Source organism: Choloepus didactylus, chromosome 14, assembly GCF_015220235.1.
Source record: "Choloepus didactylus isolate mChoDid1 chromosome 14, mChoDid1.pri, whole genome shotgun sequence".
Classification (NCBI taxonomy): Eukaryota; Metazoa; Chordata; class Mammalia; order Pilosa; family Megalonychidae; genus Choloepus; species Choloepus didactylus.
In genome coordinates this window covers 5,803,297-5,826,773 of record NC_051320.1, presented here as the reverse complement: position 1 = coordinate 5,826,773, position 23,477 = coordinate 5,803,297, and the positions used below count along the sequence as shown (strand labels likewise).

Genomic DNA, 23,477 nt, shown 5'->3' with positions numbered 1-23,477 from the left:
TAGGCACTGGCAAAATAGTTTCTTTTGAGGGCAGCTCTTTGCCAAGGAGAAAGAATGCTCTGGCTGTTTGAAAATGGCCACTTTCTTCTCCTCCACTGCTGGAGGGGATTTCCCTCCAATCTTTACAGTGGGGTTTTCAGAGGTAAAACTAACAAAAGTGTGTCCCTCCCCCCAAAACTAACTCCCTCCCTCTACCCTATCTATCAAGTTAGTCCCCACTGAGCCCTCTATGCTCTATGGTTCCGGTACTGGCTCCCACAGAACTTTCACCCCACCCGTCTTCTTCAGGTAGCTGAAATTCTTTGTGTCTGCCTTTCTCTTCTCTTCTTGGGGCAGGTACTTGCCCTGAGTCTGTCCTTCTCTGATTGATCTAAGAAAAGTTGTTGCTTTTCAATTTGTTTAGCACTTTTTGGTTGTTGTTAGGATTGCAGTGACAACTTCCAAGCTCTTCTCTCCTTGGAGTGTAACTGGAAGTCCTTTAATAACCAATTTTTACCTGCCAAAAATTAGAAGTATTTCAGGCCACTAATATACATAAAGCTACCATTCTTGCTCTCTGCAAGAATCAGGAGTTCACCCAATTGTCCTCTTTCCTACCTGTTTTGCTATTTTTATCATTAATAACTTAATGCGAAATATAGCACTTTCTTTAGCAAACTAAGTTTATTGCTAAAAGCTAAATTGCTGTTGTTCTATGACACGTAAACAGAAAACACAGACTTATTAAGTTTTTCAAATCTAGTGACACTTCTAAAAGCATAATAGTCATTTGATCTTCACAGACAATGTTTGGAATATGTAAGAAAATTAAGGAAAGAAATCCAAGACATAATTATGCAAAATATATTTGATTCTCAGTTAACAGTTGTATCTGTTTTATCATCCAAAACATGTATTTAAGAGGTCATCCTTCTATTAAACCTCCACTCTGCACACTGTATACAATGTAGATTTTATGACTTATTTAGTTACAGATTATGATACAGACAGTGCTTGTCACAGAGCTGTGGTCCAAAGAGTATTAATTTATTGTAACAGGCTATAGGAAAAGAAGAAAGAACATAATTTTGTTAAAAAAATCTAAGTGAGATTTAGGGGTGTGTTTTTTTATAGTATACTTGATTGTTCTTCTACCAAAAGTCTTTTCTTCCTTGGTTGAAATATTTAGACAGAATATCAGTAGGATACTTTTCTATAAGGTATCTTATTCCAAAAATAAAATTGCAAGAATGAGATCAATTATTTAAAATTCTGAAGGTTTCTGCTTAAAGGTGTTAAAGCACAAAGGAAGTTCTACCTTGAATTTGCAGTAAATGGAAAATTACATTAAAAGATAAATATCAATGATTTTCCTATCACCTAAACATATCGTGAAGCTAACAAAATTTTGATGAAGTACATTCTTAGTTAGACTCTCTTTCTTTCCTAATGTGGTCATAAAAATTTTCTTTAATAATCACTTATAAAATGTTTAATGATAGTTAAATAGTAAATAATTCTGCCTACTTCTTGAAATTAATGATTAATTGGGTTGTGATCCAAAAGGTAACACTTTAAAAATATTTAATAAATTTAAATAATGAGACATAAAGTAATGGTACCACATACAACTAACATGTCTGAAACAAAGATATTCTAAAGAAGAAGGATAATATATGTGTTCTAAATCAGTTGTCAACTCAATCTACATTGATGATCTTTACCAACCTCTAAATATAGTCTCAGTCTCTCTTGTGGTTTCATGAAATTGGGCACATTGGGCACTTGTTTTCTCTGGCATAACAGGAAAGGAATTATTCTCATGGTTTACTCCTTTAGTGGCCTCAGGAAGTTTACTTGGGGCAGTGTATCCTGGACTTATTTAAGGTCATTTAAATTTTCTTTAGAAGAAAAATTTCAGAATTTTGAAGAATACAGAAATGAGAGTTATGGAGCATGCTCTGCATGTAAAAATCACTGGAATTATTTTAGGGGCCCCTCCAATAAGCTCTACATTCTTTTAAATCAAAGGACCCTAAAAGATTGCCATCCTTTTTTACAAACTGATAGCCTGGTTGAGAATATTTAACTGTGTCCTTTTTCTCAATTTCTATTTCAGCCTCTACTCCCTGGCCCCCTCTCCACCACTGGAATCTACAGAATGAGAAACAATCAGGAGATGCCTTCAGCAGGGCAAGAAAGTATTATCAGGTGTATTTTGGAAAGTATTGTAGTGTCAGCCTTTTAATTGTAACCTTAAAACTGTAAGCAAGACATAAGTTAATATCCTTGTTTGTAGGAAATATACATAGGAGTATTATGAGTTCAAGATGTAAGATATATTCAACCTGCTCTCAAATGTTCAGAAGATGATAAATGGGTAGATAGATAATTGATAGAAAGATAATAGATATAGTTGAAAGAAAGGTGGGGGAGGGAGGTAGGAAAATAGGAAGGAAGAAAGGAAGGAAGGAAGGGAGGAAGGAAAGAGAAGGAAAGGTACTGCAAAGGTAGCAAAATGTAAAATTGGTATATACAGATATCTGGGGGTGGAGGGGTGTTGGAGTTCTCTGTATGGGGTTTTTATTGTATTTGCAACTGTCCTATATGTTTTTAATTATTTCAAAATAAAAATTAAAAAAAAAAACTGTAAGCAAGCTGTGAATTTGAGCTTTAGTCTCACAGAGGAGCAATATGTAGAGTCTGCACCCAGAAATGAATAGGCTTTCTGCTATCACCCCAGATTTGGAGGTCCCATGCCAAGGTATCACAGAGGTTGTAAATCCTAAAGGTTGTAGGAAATTACTGAGATAAGAATTAATGAGGTTATCTAGATCTCTCTTACTTGTTTTCCAACATGATTATATTTCTTTGTCTTCAACAGGAATAAAAAACAATTGAAAAATCACTACAGGGAGGCAGATTTGGGAAGTTTACCTGCTCTCCTGCCAGTGTAAATAAACCTCCTTTTCCTCCACAGCCTGTTTGTCATGTCTGTGTGTTAAGCTGCACTGAGCTATGAATCCAGATTTGGGGGGACTCATCTACAGTGTATGTGAGACATGGACCAGAGAACTAGGGGTGAGAAAGATGAGTAACTTTTTTTTAATTCACTACTAAGGGTTGCCTGATATGTGTCAGAACAATCTGATCAATAACATTGATTAACACTGCTTTGTTGAATAGGCAATCAGCAAATGGGTGAAACAGCTCCTGCCAGGAAGAGCTCACGCTGTCTTCTATTCAAGGATTTTCTCACAGGCTGATATGAGTTTGTGGCTTATTGTGAGTATTATAAACACACAGTGCTAATTCAGTTTGCATAGCACTACACTCAGCATTGTTAAAAGTATAGAAATATACTACACAACCCCATTAAAAGAGAGAGAAATAAACATGTACTAAAGTTGTCACACACGATCTTTGAATAATGCTAGACTAGAATTAGAATTGCAAAATTGTGCAAAATTTAAGTAACCCAAAATAAACTTCCCAAGGAACATTTTTTGAATTGTTTTATTGTTAACAATATATTAAGCTTGTATAAGGTAGTTATAAAATCACAAGCCTTTATTAATAAAGCAAGGGTAGTGATGTGAGCCTTTTTGATGAGGCATGTTCATTCTTAGCGTCAGAAAAATATAGAATGGTTAATAATATAAAAAGCCCAGATTATACCTTCCACAAGTTAAAGATTGAAAGTCACAATAGGAATACTTCAAGAGATGTCTCATTTTAAAGTTACCTGAAAACCAGAAGCACAGGGTATAAGAGCATCCTTATATGCTTTAATCAAAACAGTGCTGTAGAGAAGAATTTGTAGCTCAGAGTAAACTTAGAAAAGGAACATGGTGACACTGAATTATCTTACTCCTTAAAAATCAATATGAAATCAGGTGGAAATCAGTATTAGAAATGTGGGTGGCATTATTTCAAGGTGATGAGGTGGATTCACAGAGTGGTAGCAATCTCAGAAGGATGCAAGTATCTGAGAAACAAGGCACAGATTCTGTGTTCAAAGTAGAAGAAAATAATGAGCAGATGGTACTCCAGGCAAAGGGGGCACTTCAGGCATCATAATTTTCACTGTCTGACCTGGTGTATTGCAATTTGACCTGGTGTGTTGTATTGCATAATATTGTCTTGTAATTTTGTTGCATGACCTGTTGTGTTGAATTATGTGAAAGGCAGCAGCTTAAATTAACGACATTTGTTAACCCTGGTACAAGCCCGCCATTCATAAGTATATCTCCCAAACATAATGTCATCAAAACATAAATATCTTAATCCTATTAGTACAGTAGCTGCTAGTAGGTGTCTTGGATGGCAGTTTGCAGAGCTGATCTAAAAAGCCGCGTTTGGGAGAACCAACTGGTTCTAGAAAAGCAGCATCTGAGAGTGCTCCTGGAGAGGGGCTGTGTAATAGAATCTGCCCTTACCTTGGAATTCTCAGTGATAAAAATGGCAATCACTGATGTGGAAAAAATTTAAATACTGACATTTTATAAGTGTAGAAAACAAATGCTAATAAGAAACATTAATTGCAGCTAAAAGAAATAAAGATGACAGAGAATTTGTACAACATAAAGGAAGTGGCTTTAGAGTAAATCAGAGTGTTGGACTGAAAAGTCAATATATTTTCCTTCATATTGTTAAAGTGTTTTATTTGAAAATAATTATACACTCTCAAGAAGTTGCAAAGTGGTCTCATAGGTACTTCACAGGGTTTCTCTTAATGCTTACATCATACATAATTATAACATAACCAAGAATTTGAAGTTAGTGCAGTGTGTGTGTGTAGTTCTGTGTCATTTTATCACCTGTATAGATTCATTTAACCATCACTTCAATCAAGACACGGAACTATTCCATAACCACAAAATTCTCTATCATTACCCTTTTATACCCATATCCCCTTCTCCCAATAACATCCCTTACCCCTTACGCAACTTTTCGTTGCTGAGTAGTATTCTATGGTATGGATGTACCATAGCTTGTTTAAACATTCACTTATTAGGGGCATTTTGATCATTTCTGGTTTTTGACTATTCCAAATAATGCTTATATGAAAAATCATACAGGATTTTTTTCATGTACATAAGTTTTCAGTTTTCTGAGATAAATGCCCAGGGGTGAAATATCTGGGTCATATGGGAAGTTTCATTTTTTATAAGAAACTGTCAAAGAATTTTCCAGACTGGCTGAAACCAGTTTACATTCCCATCAACAATGGATGAGCAATCCAGTTGCTTCACATTCTTGCTGCCATTTGGTGCTGTCTAGAGAGAGAGAGAGAGAAAGAGATAGATAGATAGATAATGTATATCAGTATATGTATAGTTGTCTATGTATATATTAGTTGTTCTTATTGTGTTAATTTGCATTTCCCTAATGGCTGGTGATGTTGAACATCTTTTCAAGGGCTTCTTTACGATCTGTATATCCTCCTTAGCTTTTTGCCAATTTTCTAATTGGATTGTTTTCTTAATGTTGAGTTTTGAGAATCTTCATATATTCTAGATATAAGTCCTGTGCTACATATGTGCTTTGCAAATATTTTCTGAAGTTTTAACATTACTTTTCATCCCCTACATACTCTTTTGAAGATCAATGGTTTAAAATTTTGATGCAATCCAGTTCACCCATTTATTTCTTTTATGCTTCATGCTTTTGTGGTCAGTTAAGAATGCTTCACTAAACTCTAGTTCCTGAAAATTTCTCCTGTTTTCTTCTAAAGTTTTGGAATTCTACATCTTACATTCAAATATATGACTTATTTTGAGTTAATTTCTGAATAGTGTGTGAGGTTTATATAAAGGTGTTTTTTGAAATTTTTATTATTATTTTTGTTCTTACTTGTGGATATGCAGTTGCTCCAACCCTTTTGTTGAAATGACTGTATGTTTAACAACAGCAGAAGGGAGTTAGGTAAGCCCTGGGGTCCACGTGTGGGAAGTTAGGGTGCACCAGACAGAGATAGATCTGGCAGTCAGGACTTGAAAAAAATTATTGTGCCACTTCTTTCTGGCCTTCATGGTTTTGGATGAAAAGTCTGCCAACATTCTAATGGTTTTTCCCTATAGGTTATAATTTCCAGGATGCCAGGGTGTTCAACTTCAAGTTCATGTTTGTTAGGTCGGAGTCTTTCAGGAATCCACACAGTGCAGTAAGTCAGTTTGAGCATAAAGTTTAAGATTTATTAGAGGAAGAAAGCAGGTGGGAGCCAGAAAAAAGGAAGAAAGAAAGATAATGGCTCCAGCTCTCTATCTGAGAGCAGCATTTTTTAATGAAAAAAGGAACCCACGTTGGGTAGGGTGTCTGCTGTGATGTTCTGTGCCTCGATTGGGTGAGTGCTTTTCTAGTTTTGGGCTGATTGGTTGCTAGAGTTCTGAGACAATATTCTTTTTTAGGAAAGCAGCTGCGTTATCTAACTAGGGAGAGCAGGCCTTTTTGGTTGTTCATCTTATGGACATACCTGACCTTGCCTTACCCAACTTTGAGGGACCACTGTGTCTTGAACAGCCTTGAACAGCTTTGAACAGCCTCATTCTTTACTTTATGGGGCACCTGTTTTCTGTGAGATAAGCTGTGTGGGGCCCCTGGGTTAGAAACTCCTTCTACATGTTAGTTTCTTCTTCTGGGATCTAACAATGTTCAGCTGGTTTCATGTCCTTCAGTGGTGTAGACTCTACTTTCTCCTCCTTAAAAGACTTGCAGTTCTGTATCAGCTCTGGAATGGTTACAGCTTCTAGTGTTGCTTTGGATCTGGTGGAAACTCAGACTGAAGTGAGTACTGAATACAGTGTGGACAAGTGTGATGGTTGAATTTGCCAAAATGGATCAAAAACTAAACCATTAAGTAAAGGCTGTTCAATATGCAATAAGTGATGTAAAAGAAAATCATCCAGAAAAAATACCAGGTTTAAAATTATTAGTGGAGGAGAAATTTTTGGCTTAACAGAATAAGAATTCTAATGCAGACTTTCAAAATAATGAAAAATTTGTACAATTTAAACAATAGCTGAGAAACCTAAAAAAACAATGTAAGTCAGCATGCTTTGCTTTGTTTGGGCTTTTTAAACTTAGAGAACTGCATTGATGAGCAGTCCCAGAAAACTGATTTTAAAAAATTTGCTTATCTGCTTGGCTTGATCCTTTTTTTCCTAAATTGCTTTTTACTGTTGTAATTCTGCACTTTGTCTAACTTTTGGCTCAAATTAGCTTGTCCTTTTCTGAAAGCCTACAGTTTCCATAAAGTGCTGAGAAAATTCTCCAGCAGTCAGAAAAAGTTACATTGTATTGTCCCACTGCTGGGGAGGAGAATCAAGGAAACAAAACAAAACTGTAGTCCTTCTCAGTCTTCTTGGTTCTGTTTATTAAAATAACAAGGGCGTTTTTCACATTTTAAACTGCTCTCCCAAGCTTTAAAAACTAGAATCTGGTTTTTGACTATTCCAAATAATGCTTATGTGAAACGCATGCTTTTGTGGCCATTTAAGAATGCTTCACTAAACTCTAGTTCCTGAAAATTTCTCATTTTCTTCTAAGGTTTTGGAATTCTACATCTTACATTCAAATATATGACTTATTTTGAGTTAATTTCTGAATAGTGTGTGAGGTTTATATAAATGTATTTTTTGAAATTTTCATTATTATTTTTGTTCTTACTTGTGAATATGTAATTGCTCCAACCCTTTTGTTGAAATGACTGTATGTTTAACAACAGCAGAAGGGAGTTAGGTAAGCCCTGGGTCTTTCAGCTGTTGTTTAAATTGTACAAATTTTTCATTATTTTGAAAGTCTGCATCAGAATTCTTATTCTGTTAAGCCGAAAAATTTCTCCTCCACTAATAATTTTAAACCTTGTTCTAGTTTTCCTGTTCTATAGTAGTATTAGCAATGTTTTAGAGAAGATTTTTTTTCCTTCTCAAATATGGACCATAATCCCCCTGATTTCTTCTATTTTGGTGCTAGGATAAATTCCATATAATTTTTTATTTTTTTGCCTTCTTGATAATTGTATTATACTCAGGCTTTTAAAAATGACATGATTTTGATTAAAAAATGAGAGTGGACAGAATGATTTATTATACAAAATTTTTTGTAGATACTATTTGCCAGGAACAATATTTCCTGCACAAGGATGTACATATGGCCATTCTTTCCCCCCTTTCCATGGGATCCACATAACAATTTTATGTATTTCTTTTTTTTTTATGTTAGCTTCTATTTAGTTCTAGTCCCTTTCCTTCTTTTAGGATTCAGGCTCTTTTATTCCTTAAAGAATTAAATAGTAATGCAAGAAATGTTTTCTTTTAAACTTTAGTCTTGCCTCACCTTCAGTTGGAACAGAAATGTTGAATGATATGAGATAAAAATTTACTTCCCTTATTAGTACTTAGTGTAGTGATTTATATTTTAAAATAGGCTTTCTTTTAAATATACACTTTTTTTTTTTAACTCGATGCTGAGATCTCCAAAAATGACTGAGGGAGTGGCTTTGTTTTTGTCTATTTTACAAACTACTTAAGTTTCACAATTTGGGATGTTTTGCAATTATGAGTCTTTTGCATTTACTGAAAATTTAAATAGCAAGCATTAAAAAAAAAGTCTGTATGTTTGATATTGACTTGCTCTTGCACCCTTATCATAATAACTTAGCTTAAATTATGAGGGGCAATTCCTGAGTTCTCTATTCTTTTTTTATATTATCATCTTTATCAAGATACAATTGACATTTCCTACAATTCACCCACTTAAATTGGTACAATTATACATTTTTCAGTATGTTGACAGAGTTGTGCAGCCAGCAGCACAATAAACTTTAGGACATTTTTAGTATCCCCCAAAATCCCCCATAACCATTTCCAGTTACACATCATTCCCTTCTAATCTCTCCAGCTCTAGGCAACCACTAATCTTTTAATGCTTTTTAAAAAGGCTAATAATTTTCTGCATCTGATGATTTTTTATTTGTTTGGTATAAAAATGTTACTTTAATTAATTCTTATGCATACTTCCTATTGCATAGAAATTTCTAAACTACTATACTCTAAATTGTCTTTAGATCCTTTTGAATTTTTTACATCAACTGTCCTATTATGTGAGAATAAAAGTTTTTTTCTTACTTTCTAATCTTTATCATCTTAAGAGCACTAACATTTCACCGTTTTTATGAATGTTTGTCATTGTTTTTTGTACATATCCTTTGATAGTTAAGGAGTTTCCATTTTGTTGCAAGTTTGCTATGATTTTTATCCTGACTTTATGTAAAATTGTATTGGATTCTTTTTGGAATCTATTGAAATTATCATTTAGGTTTTTTTTCCCTTTAATTTGCTAATTTGGAAAATTGTATGAATATATTTTCTAATGTAAAACCATTCATGCATTCCTGAAAAAAATCCTAACTTTATCATCATTTGTTATCTTGTATGTCCTTTGGAGGATTCAGTTTGTCAATATCAGAAATTTTACATGAATACAGCTGTATTCATGTGGACTATTAACCTATAATTTTCTTTTCTCATCCGTATTTGACTAATGATAATATACAGATATATAAATTATATAGAATTATCATATAAATTCTGTTAATTAGAAGTAATAAATGAGGTAGAGAATAGTCCCTCATTTTCTTTTCTCTGAAGAATTTTATTTATTAGAAATATCCTGCCCTGAATGTTCATAGAACTCACCTGTGAAACCACCTGTTACTTTGCATGTATGTGGAGATATTTTAAATTACTAATTCAGTATATTTAATGGTTTCATAATTATTTGGGCCATTTCTTCTTGGATCAGTTTTGTTAAGTTAAGTAAACATACAATAAAACAAGCACAATGATGAAGAGTCAAAATAAAAAAGAAACACCCTGCACAATCAGATGGTGAAGACTGCAGATATTAGAATCAGAGAATGAAATTGAGTGTTTTTATACTTAAAATGAAGGAAAGGATTCAAAATATGATGAAGAAAGACCATAAAAATTGATCACACAGAATTTGAAAAATAACCTTCTAGAAATAAAATGAATTTAAAAATCTTAATAATATCCAGTTGAAATGAAAAAAACAAAGAATTGACATAGATATGAATAAATAACAAATGATTCCACTCAGAGCAACAAATGCCAATTATGAATGGGAGGTCAAAAATAGGGACGATAATGAAAATTCCATCATATGACAACCACAAGTTCCAAAAGGAGAGAATAGAAAGATTAGAAGAGAGGCAATAGTCAAAGAAATAAAAGCCAAGAATTGTTCTGAATAGAATAAAAATATCTGCAGATTCTATAAAGACACTAAATGCTAAGAATGATAAATAAAAAGTCATACACATTTAAGAGGCTATTAATGAAATCTCAGAAACAAAGAGATTATCACAAAAGAGGAAGAAAATGGCAGATGACCTATTAAAAAACAAAACGATGATTAATTTGACAGCTTACTGTGCACCAGGTTGAAAACCTATGATGTATTCTTTCCAAAATGTTCAACCTAAACTTAATCAGCCCTTTAAATCTAACTTCAAGTTTATATTTAATACAAAAGATAGAGGAACAAACTAAAAATTTCAAGAGGAAACAATCAGACAAATTTAGAAGATAGGACATTCTATAAGATGACAGGGCGTGTGATTTCAGTAAGTCAGTCACAAACAAAGGGACTGTAATAAATTTAAAAGCTTTATGGAAAATTTACATGAAATGTGTGCTTTCCATAAACTGTGTTTGCTTACCATGGCTGGTCTAACAAATTATTACAAATTTTGTGGCTGAAAACAATGTAACTTTATTTTCTTACAATTCTGGAAGCCAGAAGTCCAAAATAAGCTTTACCAGGTCAAAATTGATGTGTTCCTCAGGTTGTGCTGCGTCCAGAGGCTCTAAGGAGAATCTAATTCCTTGCTTTTTTAGGTAGCTTCAGGGATGTCCTCATTCTTTGATCTATGGCCCCACATCACATTACATTTTCTCCTTCTGCTTTCGTCATCACATCACCTCCTTCCTCTAGTATATACTCCCTCTACTTCCCTCCTGTAAGGACACTTGTGATTGTGTTTAGAACCCACTCGTAGAATCCAGGATAATCTCCCCAGCAAAGTCTGTCTTGCTGTATAGGATTACATTCCTGTATAATCACAGTAGCTTAATTCCAGTGAGATGTAGAAACTTACTCCTATAAACCTCTAATCTCTCTTCCCCCAGTGTGCTATCATTATTATACATATCATATCTATATATGTTGTAGTCATCAGTATATTATTAAAATTATTCCTTTATATTATTTTATGTATTTTAAAGAAGCTGATATAAGAAAGGAGAACAAATACATATTTTCTGAGTATGTTATATTAACCTCCATATTTAGAATTTTTTTTGTCATTTTAATTTGTTCCTGTGGATTCAGGTCATCTGGTGTCATTTCCTTGCTCTAATACAGCTTGTTTCCCACTCACCTCCTATTGTCAGATTCCCATCTGGGATTACTTGTTGTCAATCTGAAGAACTTCCTTTAGTATTTCTGGTAAGGCAGTTCTGCTAGTGACAACCTTTCTGTTTTTGTCTATCTGTGAATGTCTTAATTTCACCTTCATTTTGAAGGTTGGAATTGCTAGCCTTTTGGTTATTGGATCTAGAATTCCTGCTTGAAAGGTTTTTATCATCAGTACCTTGAATAGTCATCCCACTGTCCTCTGGCCTCCATTGCTAGAGAGAGAAATCAATTGTTAATCTTACGGGATTCCCTTGATGCTTTCAAAGTTTTCTCTGTCTATATCTTTCATCATTTTTACCATCATGTGTCTGGATGTGAATCACTTTGGGTTTATCCTACCAGGAGTTTGTTGTACTTTTCAGATGTGCAGATTAATACTTTTTCAAATTTGGGAAAGTTTTGGTCCTTATTTCCTTAAATATGTTCTGTTTCTTTCTCTTTATCCTCTTCTGGTACTCCTACAATGCATGGTGAACTTAACAGTACCTGATGTTTACCTGAGGTCCAGATTGTTTTTCTTCATGATTTTTCCTCTCTGTTTCTGGGATTGCACAATTTCTGTAGATCCATCTTCAAGTTCACTGATTCCTTCTTGTGTCAGCTCATACATACTCTTGGGCCTTGTTCTGGTTTGCTAGTGCTGCCATTATGCAAAATACTAGAATTGTGTTGGCTTATATAAAGGGCATTTATCAGGTTATAAATTTACAGTTCTAAGGCCATAAAAGTGTCCATACCAAGGCATCAACAAAAGGATACCTTCACTGAAGAATGGCCAATGGCATCCAGAACACCTCTATTAGCTGGGAAGGCACATGGCTGGCACCTGCCAGTCCTTTGCTCCCAGGCTGTATTTCAAAATGGCTTTCTCCAATATGTCTCTGGGCTTCTATCTTCACTCCTCTCTCTCAGCTCCTGTGCATCCTTACTTCTTTCTCCCAGGGTGTTTCTCTCTAAGCATCCATGGGTCCTCTCTTAGTTTCTCTGGGACATATTCTGGCTTCATCTCTTAGTTTAGCATCTCCAAACATCCTTCTCTCTGCATCTCCAGGCATCTCACAGTGTCAGCAAGCATCTTTGTCAGCTCTTGAACTCTCTTAAGTAATTCAATCAAGACCCATCCTCCATGGAAATAATTTAATCAAGACCCACCCTCCATGGAAATAATTTAGAAAAGATATCACCCACAATTGGATGAGCCACATCTCTATGGAAACACTCAATCAAGGGGTTTCATCCAACAAGATTGGGTTAAAATATCATGACTTTTGTGGGGGACATAATATATCCAAACTGTCACAGACCACTTCAGTGAATTTTTCATTTTGGTGACTGTACTCTTCAACTTCCATATTTACAATTGGTCCTTTTTAACAACTTCCATATCCCCATTGATGTTCTCCATTTGATGAAACACTTTTATGATACCCATGAAGTTGGACTGGTGGAGGAAAGGAAACTCTGATCTCTTGACCTCTCTTGCTAGGAACTGAGTCTCTGAATCTTGGAGTTGGCAGGGATGAGATATGCTGGCAGACTGCCCCCCAAGTGAGATATACTTATCCTTTGACTGGGAGCCTCGGGGAGAGAGAGCTCCACTTTCCTGGCCATACCCACAGATGGGAGTTTCCACAGTCATGTTGAGATGGGAAGGGGGAGTGACAGAGAAGGTCATAGCTGAAGTGCAAGAGACTGTTTTTAACCAATATTTCATAGATTTTCTTGAATAGATGTGTTGTCACTTGCTATTGGCTTTCAGGACAATTTCCAGAAATTTGAAAAGGCTGTTTTAAAAAAAAATTTATACCAGTATGTTGATTCATTTTCTGTTTATTTTTTCTAACTAAAATATTACTTGCCTTACACTTGAAGGCAGACCAAATCTAAAAAGTGTACAATAGTTTGAGACCAAAAATTATCCAAGACAAATACTGTTGTAGGCCAGAGGATGGAACAGGGAATACCTGAAATATGGAGAGTATGGGGGGGATACCCTACTTTTTCTGTTTCCTCTGCTGGACCTGCTCCAAGGCAAGCTCCAGTCATAAAGCTGCATAGTTGTAGTGATGGTGCCTGATATGCGCCCACCCAACACTCTTAGCAACAAGCCTTACTATAACATAATATCAAAAATATTAGAGATAAAATTCAAAATTAGTTGACATGATGAATCAGGTAAATATAAAACTTTTAAGGAAAAGACAAGAGATGCCAAGACTGTGATGACCCAAATGTTAGAATTATCAAAGATTTTAAAAAGATATTATGATGGCTCATGATGGGTGAAAATTCTTGACATCAATGGGAAAGAGAACTTCTCAGAAAAGAAAGAGAAACTATTTTAAAAATGTAAATTTTGGTACTAAAAATACAAAAACTGAAATGAAAAATTCACCAAATGAGTCCAAATGCAGAATTGAGATTACAGAGAAAAGAGTCCATGATCATAAAAATTGATCAATAGAAATTACCTAATCTGAAAATTTGACAGAAAAAAGTAACAAATATGAATAGATTCTCAAGGACCTGTGGGACAATATCAAAAAGTCTAATATTCATGTCAGTGTGATGCCACAACAGAAGAAAGAGTTTGATGCAGAAAAAAAAAAATTTGAAGAAATAATAACAGCAAACTGCTTAAATTTGATGAAAGACAAATGTGTCCAGATTTAAGAAGCTCAGTTTATCCTAGACACATCATAATCAAACTCATCAAAACCAAAGATCAAGAATATCTTTATGGCAGTCAGAGAAAAAGGACACAATGATTTGAAAAAAAACAAAAACAAAAACAAAAACTGTATCTCACATAAGAAACCATGGAGGCCAGAAGGCAGTGGAGCAATATTATTAAAGAGGTTAAAAAAAGTCAACCTAGAAATCTGTATCAAGCAAAAATATCCTTGAAGAATGCAAACTCATTAAATACATTCCCAAGTGAAGGAAAACTCAGAGAATTCATCACCAAGCAGAAAAGGCCTAGTTTCTTTAAACACCAGAGTGCATCTACTTCCTCTGGTAAGAAACTCAGAAATTCCAACTTAGGGGAGATTGTCAGTTGCCCATTGGTCTATCCAGGTTTCCATACCAAGTGTCAGCATTCTGTTCTTTCCTGATAAATGCTTTAACTCTCATCTGAAAGAAAATTGGTGAGACTTTGAATTTGACTGCTGTGATTAAAAAATTTGCACAGTTAACTTTTCTTTGATGTTCAGCATTATCACTCTTGCAGCTCTGAGAAACAGGAGATTCTTGTAGGGCTGTCATGGAAGCCCTCATTCTCAGACTGTGACTAAAGCTATAAATTAATCTGTCTGAACTTGTAATTTTTCTTTTTCTAAGTGCTAAAGTGCACTCAACAGAATCCACTCCACAAGTCTTCATATCATTATTACTGACTATATAGTTAAATGCAGAAGGATCCTGAGCTCTCAAGGCATAGGCTCCTGTTGCTATTTCATCACAATTATCCAAAGGTGATAGACAGCTTGATTAAGTGACAATGCCATATGACCTGTTACTAGCTTTCCATAACCTAGGCAAGACATTTAACACTTCACTTAAGCTCAAGGAGAATACAAATGCCATCTTCAGGGACCTTTCTCAAGGGACTAGTATGACTAAAGGAAACAAGCAAGGGAAGTTCAATATAAAGAATTAGCAAACTATGATAAAGGAGCAATCATAAAATGCAAAGATAACTAGGCTGGAGGGGGGGAACTAAGGAAGGACAAACTTTAAGGGGAATCTCCACCCCAAAGCTGGAGTTCAGACATCATTGGAGAAGGGTGTAGCCCACTGCCCATAGCCGACTGGTGTTGCCTGGATCAGAGCTGTTTCACACTCTCAGAGCAATCAGAAAGTAACCATTTGTGACACAAGCACGCAGAGAGATGGCATGGCTGTGGGTGGGAGGGCTGGAGCCCCTGATCTTTGTGTCAGGAAAGCCGCAGGAGACAAAACTTTGGGTATGGAAGAGCCATGGCAAGTGGGCTGGGAATAGAGGGAGTTGAGCATTGGTGTGGACAGGAGGCCTGGAACATAAATGTATGCATTTGGAGAGCTGTGGGAGACAAATATTTGGAGGGCAGGTACTGAAGAGGGAATCAGGGTACCACTGAGGGCAGGAGGCCAGGAATATGTAGTATCTGCATTGGGAGGGCCATGGGATGGTGACATGGACCTGGGCTGGGACTATGAGGTTGTGTCCATTCTGGGCAAGTGGTTGGGGATATCCTCACATCTACATGGTTAACCAGGTGTGCAGCATCTGTAGTGAACAAGAGAATTGTCTTTATCCTTTAAGTTCTCTTTGTTGCTGTCTACTAAAGAGTGCATGTTTTGACATCTAAGTATTTCATTTTTTTTTTTGAGTGACTGTAAATGGTATAATACTTTAAGTTTCAGTTTCTACATGTCTATTTCTAATACATAGAAATACAATAGATTTTGGTATGCTGACTTTGTATTCTATGGCCTTGACAAATTTGTTTATTAGTTCTAGGAGTGACGATAATTCTTAAATTGCAATTGTTTGATAGAAGAATATGCTCATCTTTTAAAGTTTATGTTGATTATTAATGAATGGCCCTAAAGAAAGATGGTGTTAGTTTATACCCTCTTCAGCAGTGAATAAATGTTGCATCATTCTTTCACAGACAGCATTGTCTTCATTCTTTTCCACTTTTGGGAAGTTAACTTCAGTAGGAATAAGAAGTCTTTTAACACATATGATATAGTTATATGTGGACTTTACACTTTATCAACTGTCCAGTTCTGCTTTTTCTTCAGGGGCAATGATAACCACAATTGGTTTACAAATCTTTATAGCCCAAGTTTTATTCTTTTACACGTCATTGCAGCTATAAAATTACACCATAGGGCTTTTTAAAAATTTCAATTTTTTTTAATTGTATGAGTGGTATTATAATGTACCTATGCTCCTTAACTTTGCTTTTATCCTTATGGCAATATTTTTGTGAGCTATCTCCAAGGATGATTATAGATATAGTTCATCTGTTTTGTTAGTGTATAGCATTTTATTTTCAGAATTACTTTGTAAAATTATAACTGTTTGTTCTTTAAAAATATGAACCCCCTTACTCATGAACATGAAGGTTTTCCAACAATATCCTATGAAAAATAATGTTGCAATAAGTATCTATAAATCTATCTACCTAGCTATCTTTGATGCATATAGCATGTATCTAGTTGTACACAGAAGTGGAATTACTTGCATAAGAAGCATCTTTATTTCAGGTATAACTATTCTGTCCAAAGTTTTTAATAGCAGTTTGGGAATCTTCAATGTATGTTGATGCTGAACTCTCAAACCCAACAAATGTGAAAAAGAAAATTTGGGAGTTTTAATCTGAGTTACCAATTTCATTACCTAGTGTGCTGGTTTGTATATACATCCCCCAGAAAAAAAGCCATATTCTTTAATGCAGTTTTGTGGGGGCAGACCTATTAGTGTGGATTATATTGGAAATTCTTGGTTCAATATTTCCATGGAGGTGTGGCCACGCCCATTCAGCATGGACATTGATTAGTTTACTAGAGCACTATAAAAGTGCAGACAGAAGGAGCAAGCTTGTCACAGCCAAGAGGGACACTTTGAAGAATGCACAGGAGCTGAGAGAGCTAGCTGTAGCTGAGACAGACATTTTGATGATGACCACTGGAAGCTGATGCAGACATTTTGGAGAATGTCATTTTGAAATTCAACCTGGGAGCAAGCAGATGCCAGCCACGTGACTTCCCAGCTAACAGAGGTTTTCCGGACACCACTGGCCATCCTCTAGTGAAGGTACCTGATTGTTGATGCATTATCTTGGACCCTTTATAGCCTTAAGACTGTAACTGTGTAATCAAATAAACTCCCTTTTATAAAACCCAATCCATTTCTGGTGTTTTGCATTCCAGCAGCATTAGCAAACTGGAACACCTAGCAATATATATTATTTACTGAATAATGTTAAATTTAAACTACTGGTTGTGTTACTTTGTACTTTCATAAGAATGACTTGTCCATACAAAGTTTAAAAGACTAGAGAGAATAATTTAGAGGGGAAAGGATATATGTGTGTAACATTGCTAACATTATGATTAATTTTAGAGGAATCCAAGATGACTGATTAGGGGAAGGCTGGGATCAGTTATCTCCCAGGAAAACACTAAGAGTCAGGCAGAAAATGTCAGGAACAGTGGTTCTGGGTCTCTGGAGATCAGGGGGAGTGCTCGACAACACCCACAAAAGTGCAGGACAAAGGGACAGAGAAGCTGCAGTGAGAGACTGGGAGTAACCCCCTCAGCCCAAGCTCCGGGCAGCCACCGCCCACTCTCAGGGCAGAAAGCTTTGGGTTCCCTGGCAGGCAGCAGCTGCAGACTGAGAGAACACAGAGATCCACATCCTCCAGAACAGGGCTGGGCATGGTCTAGCCAGTACTGTTCCAGCTTTTAGCTGGTGAGTTTGGACTGCTGAGACCTGTGAGTTCAAACCACCCAGACTGGCACTTCTATGTCACTTTCTAGATCTGGCAGCTAAGAAGAGCTCACCTGCTGAGGGCTGAGGAAAATAAGTTGCTGGTGAGTGCCAACTGCTAGCAGGTGAGGAAAGTGCACCTCCAGGAACATGTAAAAGCTTTTGGACAAAGAGGGCAATGTGCTGGGAAGGATAGGAAAGTGCAACCTTGGGTAGTGGAATTAAAGCCTTTTTAGCATCTTTACTTGACTCATTCCCCAGGACCCCATGGAACTAGGGTGCACACCCTCCATGAGTGACTGGCCCAGCCTTGGTTGGGTAATAATGAAGAACTGACAAATCAAGTGTCAAAGAAGAACATTAACACAAAGTCAATCAACAAAATAATCTTTGACAAGAAACAGAATCTAACCTTCAGAGTAAAAACACCAAGTTAATCCAAGGCCCAGACATCAGCCAAAATTATGCCATACCATGAAACAGGAAGATATGGCCCAATCAAAGGAGCAAATCAAAACATCAGAGGAGATACAAAATCTGGAACAACAAATCAAAGTTGCTCAAACAAATCTCCTAAACTAACTCAAGGAGATGGCTAAAGAGATAAAGGATATTAAGAAGACACTGGTTGAGCATAAAGAAGAATTTGAAGGCATGCAAAGGGAAATAATAGGTCTTATGAGAATGAAAGGAAGAATTGATGAAATTAAAAATACAGTAGAGGCACAAAACTGCAGATTTAAAGAAGCAGAAAAGATCAGCAAGCTAGAAGACAGAACATCCAAATTTGAACAGACAAAATAACAGATAGAGAAAAGAAGAGGAAATATTGAGTGGGATCTCAGGGTAATATTAGATTAACAATGTGAAATGCACACACATCCATGTCAGGGGTGTTCCAGAGGAGAAAAGAAGGGAAAAGGGAACAGAAGGAAAATTTGAGGAAATAATAGCCCAAAATTCCCAACTTCTATGAATGACATAGATATCCATGTCCAAAAAGTGTGACATAATCCAAACTGAATAAATTTGAATAGACCTATTCCAAGACACATATGAAAATCAGAATATAAAACTCCAAAGATAAAGACAGAATTCTGAAAGCAGTAAGATAAGATTATTCATTACAGAATGATAAGGTAGAGGTATGGAATATTTGAGATACTGAAAGAGAAAAACTGCCAGCCACGAATTCTCTTTCCAGAAAACCTGTCCTTCAAAATGAGAAAGAGTTTAAAATATTGTTCCAATTTGCTAATGCTGCTATTGTGCAAAATACCAGAAATGGATTGGCTTTTATAAAGAGGGATGATTTGGTTACAAATTTACAGTCTGTAGGCCATGCACATATCCAAACAAAGGCATCAACAATAGGGTACCTTCACTGAAGAGCACCGATGGTGTCTGGAAAACCTCTGTTAGCTGGGAAGGCACGTGGCTGGTGTCTGCTTGCTCCTAGGTTGCATTTCAAAATGGCATTCTCCAAAATGTCTCTCTAAGCTGCAGCTGCTCTGAGTTCCCTCATTTATGAGCTTTTATAGGGCTCTAGTAAACTAATCAATACCCATGCTGAATGGGGCAGGGCCACACCTCCATGGTAATAATCTAATCAAAGGTATTACCCACAGTTGGGTGGGTCACATCTCCATGGAAACAGCCTAATCCAAATATTCCAACCTAATCAACAAATACTTCAGCCCCCACAAGACTGCATTAAAGAACATGGCATTTTGGGAGACATAATACATCCAAACTGGCACAGATAGTCACAGATAAGCAGAAGCTGGGAGAGTTGTTGACACAGACCCACCCTTCAGGAAATACTAAAGGGACTCCTGCAGGCTGAAAGGAAAGGACAGGTGAGAGAGACTTGGAGGAGAGTGCAGAAAAGAAGAGTATAAGTAAAGTTAACTAAATGGATAAAAGGAAACAAAAATAAGATATGACATATAAAAGCCAGAGAATAAAATGATTCTAGTAAGCACCACCATTATAATGGGAACACAAAAAAATAGAGAAAATAAACAAAATCAAAACTTGTTTGTTTGAGAAGATCAACAAAACTGGCAAGTCCTTAGCTGGACAGACAAGAAAAAAAAGAGAGAAGATGCAAATAAGCACAATCAGAAATGAGAAGAGGGACATTACTACTGACCCCACAGAAATAAAGAAAATATCATAAGAGGATACTTTGAACAACTGTACACCAACAAACTAGATAACTTAGATGAAATGGACAATTTTCTAGAAACACACTAACAACCTACAATGACTCCAAAAGAAATAAAAGACCTCAGCAAACGAATAACAAGAGATGGAGACAGTCATCAACCCCCCCCCAACAATGAGAATCCTAGGATCAAGTGGCTTTAAAAGTGAATTCTTCAAGTCATTCCAAAATAATTAATACCAATCCTCCTCAAACTCTTTCCAAAAAGTGAAGTGGAGGGAACATCACCCTAATACCAAAGTCAGATAAAGAAACTACAAGAAAAGAAAATTATAGGCCAATCTCTCTAATGAATATCGATGCAAACATTCTCAAAAAAACATGTGAATTGAATCCAACTGCACATTAAAAGAATTATATACCATGATCAAGTGAGTTTTATCCCAGGTATTCAAGGCTGGTTCAACACAAGAAAATTAATTAATGTAATATACCTCTCTAACAAATCAAAGAAACCTATGATCATCTCAATTGATGCAGAAAAGGCATATGACAAAATCCAGCATCTTTTCTTGATAAAATCAATTTAAAAGATAGGAATAGATGGAAAATTTCTCAACATGATAAAGGGCACATATGAGATGAATTCAATGGTGAGACTGAAAACTTTCCCTTTCAGTCTGGGATGAAGAAAAGGGTGCCCACATACACCACTGTTATTCATCATAGTGTTAGAAATTCTAGGTAGAGGAATTAAGCAAGAAAAAGAAATAAAAGGCATCCAAATATGAAAGGAAGAAGCAAAACTTTCACTATTTGCAGATGACATGATCCTATACCTAGAAAGTCCTGAAAAAAACTACAACAAAACTACTAGAGCTAATAAACAAGGTAAGTAAAGTGGTGGAATACAGCATCAACACACAAAAATCAGTAGTGTTTCTATGCACTAGTAATGAGCAATCTGAGAGGAATCAGGAAAAAAAATCCATTTACAATAGCAACAAAAAGAATCAAATATCCAGGAATATACTTAACAAAGGATGTCAAGATGTATATTCAGAAAACTACAAAAGATGTTAATTCTACCCAAATTGATTCAGAGATTCAATACAATCCCAGTCAAAATTCCAAAGGCCTACTTTGCAAAATCAGAAAAGCTAATTATCATATTTATTTGGAAGGGTAAGGGGCCCCAAATAGCCAAAAACTTCTTGGAAGAAAAAGAAGTTGGAGGCAGGACAGTCACTTCCTGACTTCAAGGCATATTACAAATTTACCATGGTAAAAACAGCATATTGTTGTGATAAAGATAGTTTTATTGACCAAAGGAATTGAACTGAAATTTTAGAAATAGACCCTTACATCTATGGTTAATAGATTTTTGACAATGCTGCCAAGTCCACCCAACTGGAACACAGCAGTCTTTTCAACAAATGGTGGCGGGAGAACTGGATATCCATAAGGAAAAGAATGAAAGAGGATCCCTATGTCACACCTTATACAAAAATTAACTCTGAATCAAAGACCTAAATATAAGAACAAGTACCATAAAACTCCTAGAAGAAAATGTAGGGAAGCATCTTCAATATCTTGTGTAGGTGGTGGTTTCTTAGACCTTACAACCAAAGCACGAATAATGAAAGAAAAAATAGATAACTGGGACCTCCTCAAAACTGAATACTTTTGTGATTCAAAGGACTTTTTCAAGAGGGTGAAAATGCAGGATACTCAATGGGAGAAAATATTTGGAAACCACACATATGATAAGTTTTAATATCCAGGTTATATAAAGAGAACTTACAACTCAATGATAAAAAGACAACCCAATTAAAAAATAGACAAAAGACTCAAATAGACATTTTTCCAAAGAAGATATACAAATGGGTAAACAGCACAAGAAAAGATGTTCAACATCACTAGCTATTTGGAAAATGCAACTCTAAACTACAGTTAGATATCATTTCACACATTCTAGAATGGCTACCAAAAAACTACAAGTGTTGGAGAGGATGTAGAGAAATAGGAATGTTTATTCACTGTTGGTGGGAATGTAGAATGGAATAGCTGCTGTGAAGGCAGTTTGACAGTTCCTCAGGATGCTAAATATGGAACTGCCATATCATCAGGCAATTGAGCTTCTAGATACATATTCAGAAGAACCCAAGGCAGGGCTGCAAATAGAACTTTTCCCACTGATATTCATAGTGGCATTATTCACAACTGCCAAAAGATGGAAACATCCAGGCATCTGTTAACCAGTGAATGGATAAACATAATGTGGTATATATACAGTGGAATATTATCCAACTGCAAGAAGAAATGAAGTCTTGATGCATGTGTCAACATGGATGAACATCAAGGACATTATGTTGAGTGAAACAAGCCAGACACAAAAGGACAAATATTGTATGATTTCACTAATATGAGCTTAATATAACTAGTAAACTCATGGTCTTAATATCTAGAGCATAGGTCAATGAAAGAATGAGCGTAGAAAATGGGGAGCTGATGCTTAATTTGTAATAAGATTGTAAATGTTTGGAAATGGATAGATGTGATTGTAGTACATTATAGTGAGTGTAATTAACAGCAATTGTATGTGGGTACAATTGTGGTTGAAAGGGAATGTTTAGGATCATGTCTGTCACTAAAAGGAAAATCAAGGATGAAACATCAGAGTGTATAACACAGTGAACCCTCTTGAGGGTGAAAATGTTCTAGAATTGTTTGTGGTGATGAAGGCACAACTCTGTGAATATACTAGAAGACATTGATTATACACTTTAGATGGATTTTATGGTATGTGAATTTCTCAATAAAATTGCTTTAAAAAGATTAGTTTTAATGAACCTTTATTACTGAATCAAGGATCGGGTTAATTAACTTAGACTTGATTAATTTTGATTACTGAGTCAAAACACTGTATTGTTTTTAATTGACACTGCTTGAGAAATAATGAATCTTTACCTTGAATGAATTCTCTCTGAATATTTCTAATGAAGTTAAATATATAGAAGATAAAGAAATAATGAAAAACAGTTTCTACGTATGAATATATGTGTGGATATGAGTGAATTAATTTGCTTGGAACAGCTTAATAAACATTTGTTGATCAAATGAAAGTTAGACAAATAAGTATTCTGTGTATATAGTGCCAATCCAAATAGATTTTGATTTCGTCATTAAATATTTAGGTAGCACTCTTAAGCACATGGGTTTAAGAGCTCTGAGAAGATCTTGTTTAAATAATAATCATCCAACAGGTTATCCTTAGCCAGTCAGTGTGTTGGGCAGAATAACAGCTTCCAATAGCCCTCACCGTTTATATACCCCCTCTGC

General features: G+C 35.6%; 1 pseudogene; it reads left to right on the top strand.

The window, feature by feature from the left end:
* The first annotated feature begins 6,077 nt into the window (after window positions 1-6,077).
* Window positions 6,078-7,078, top strand: LOC119509587 (annotated as a pseudogene).
* Window positions 7,079-23,477: the final 16,399 nt, after the last annotated feature.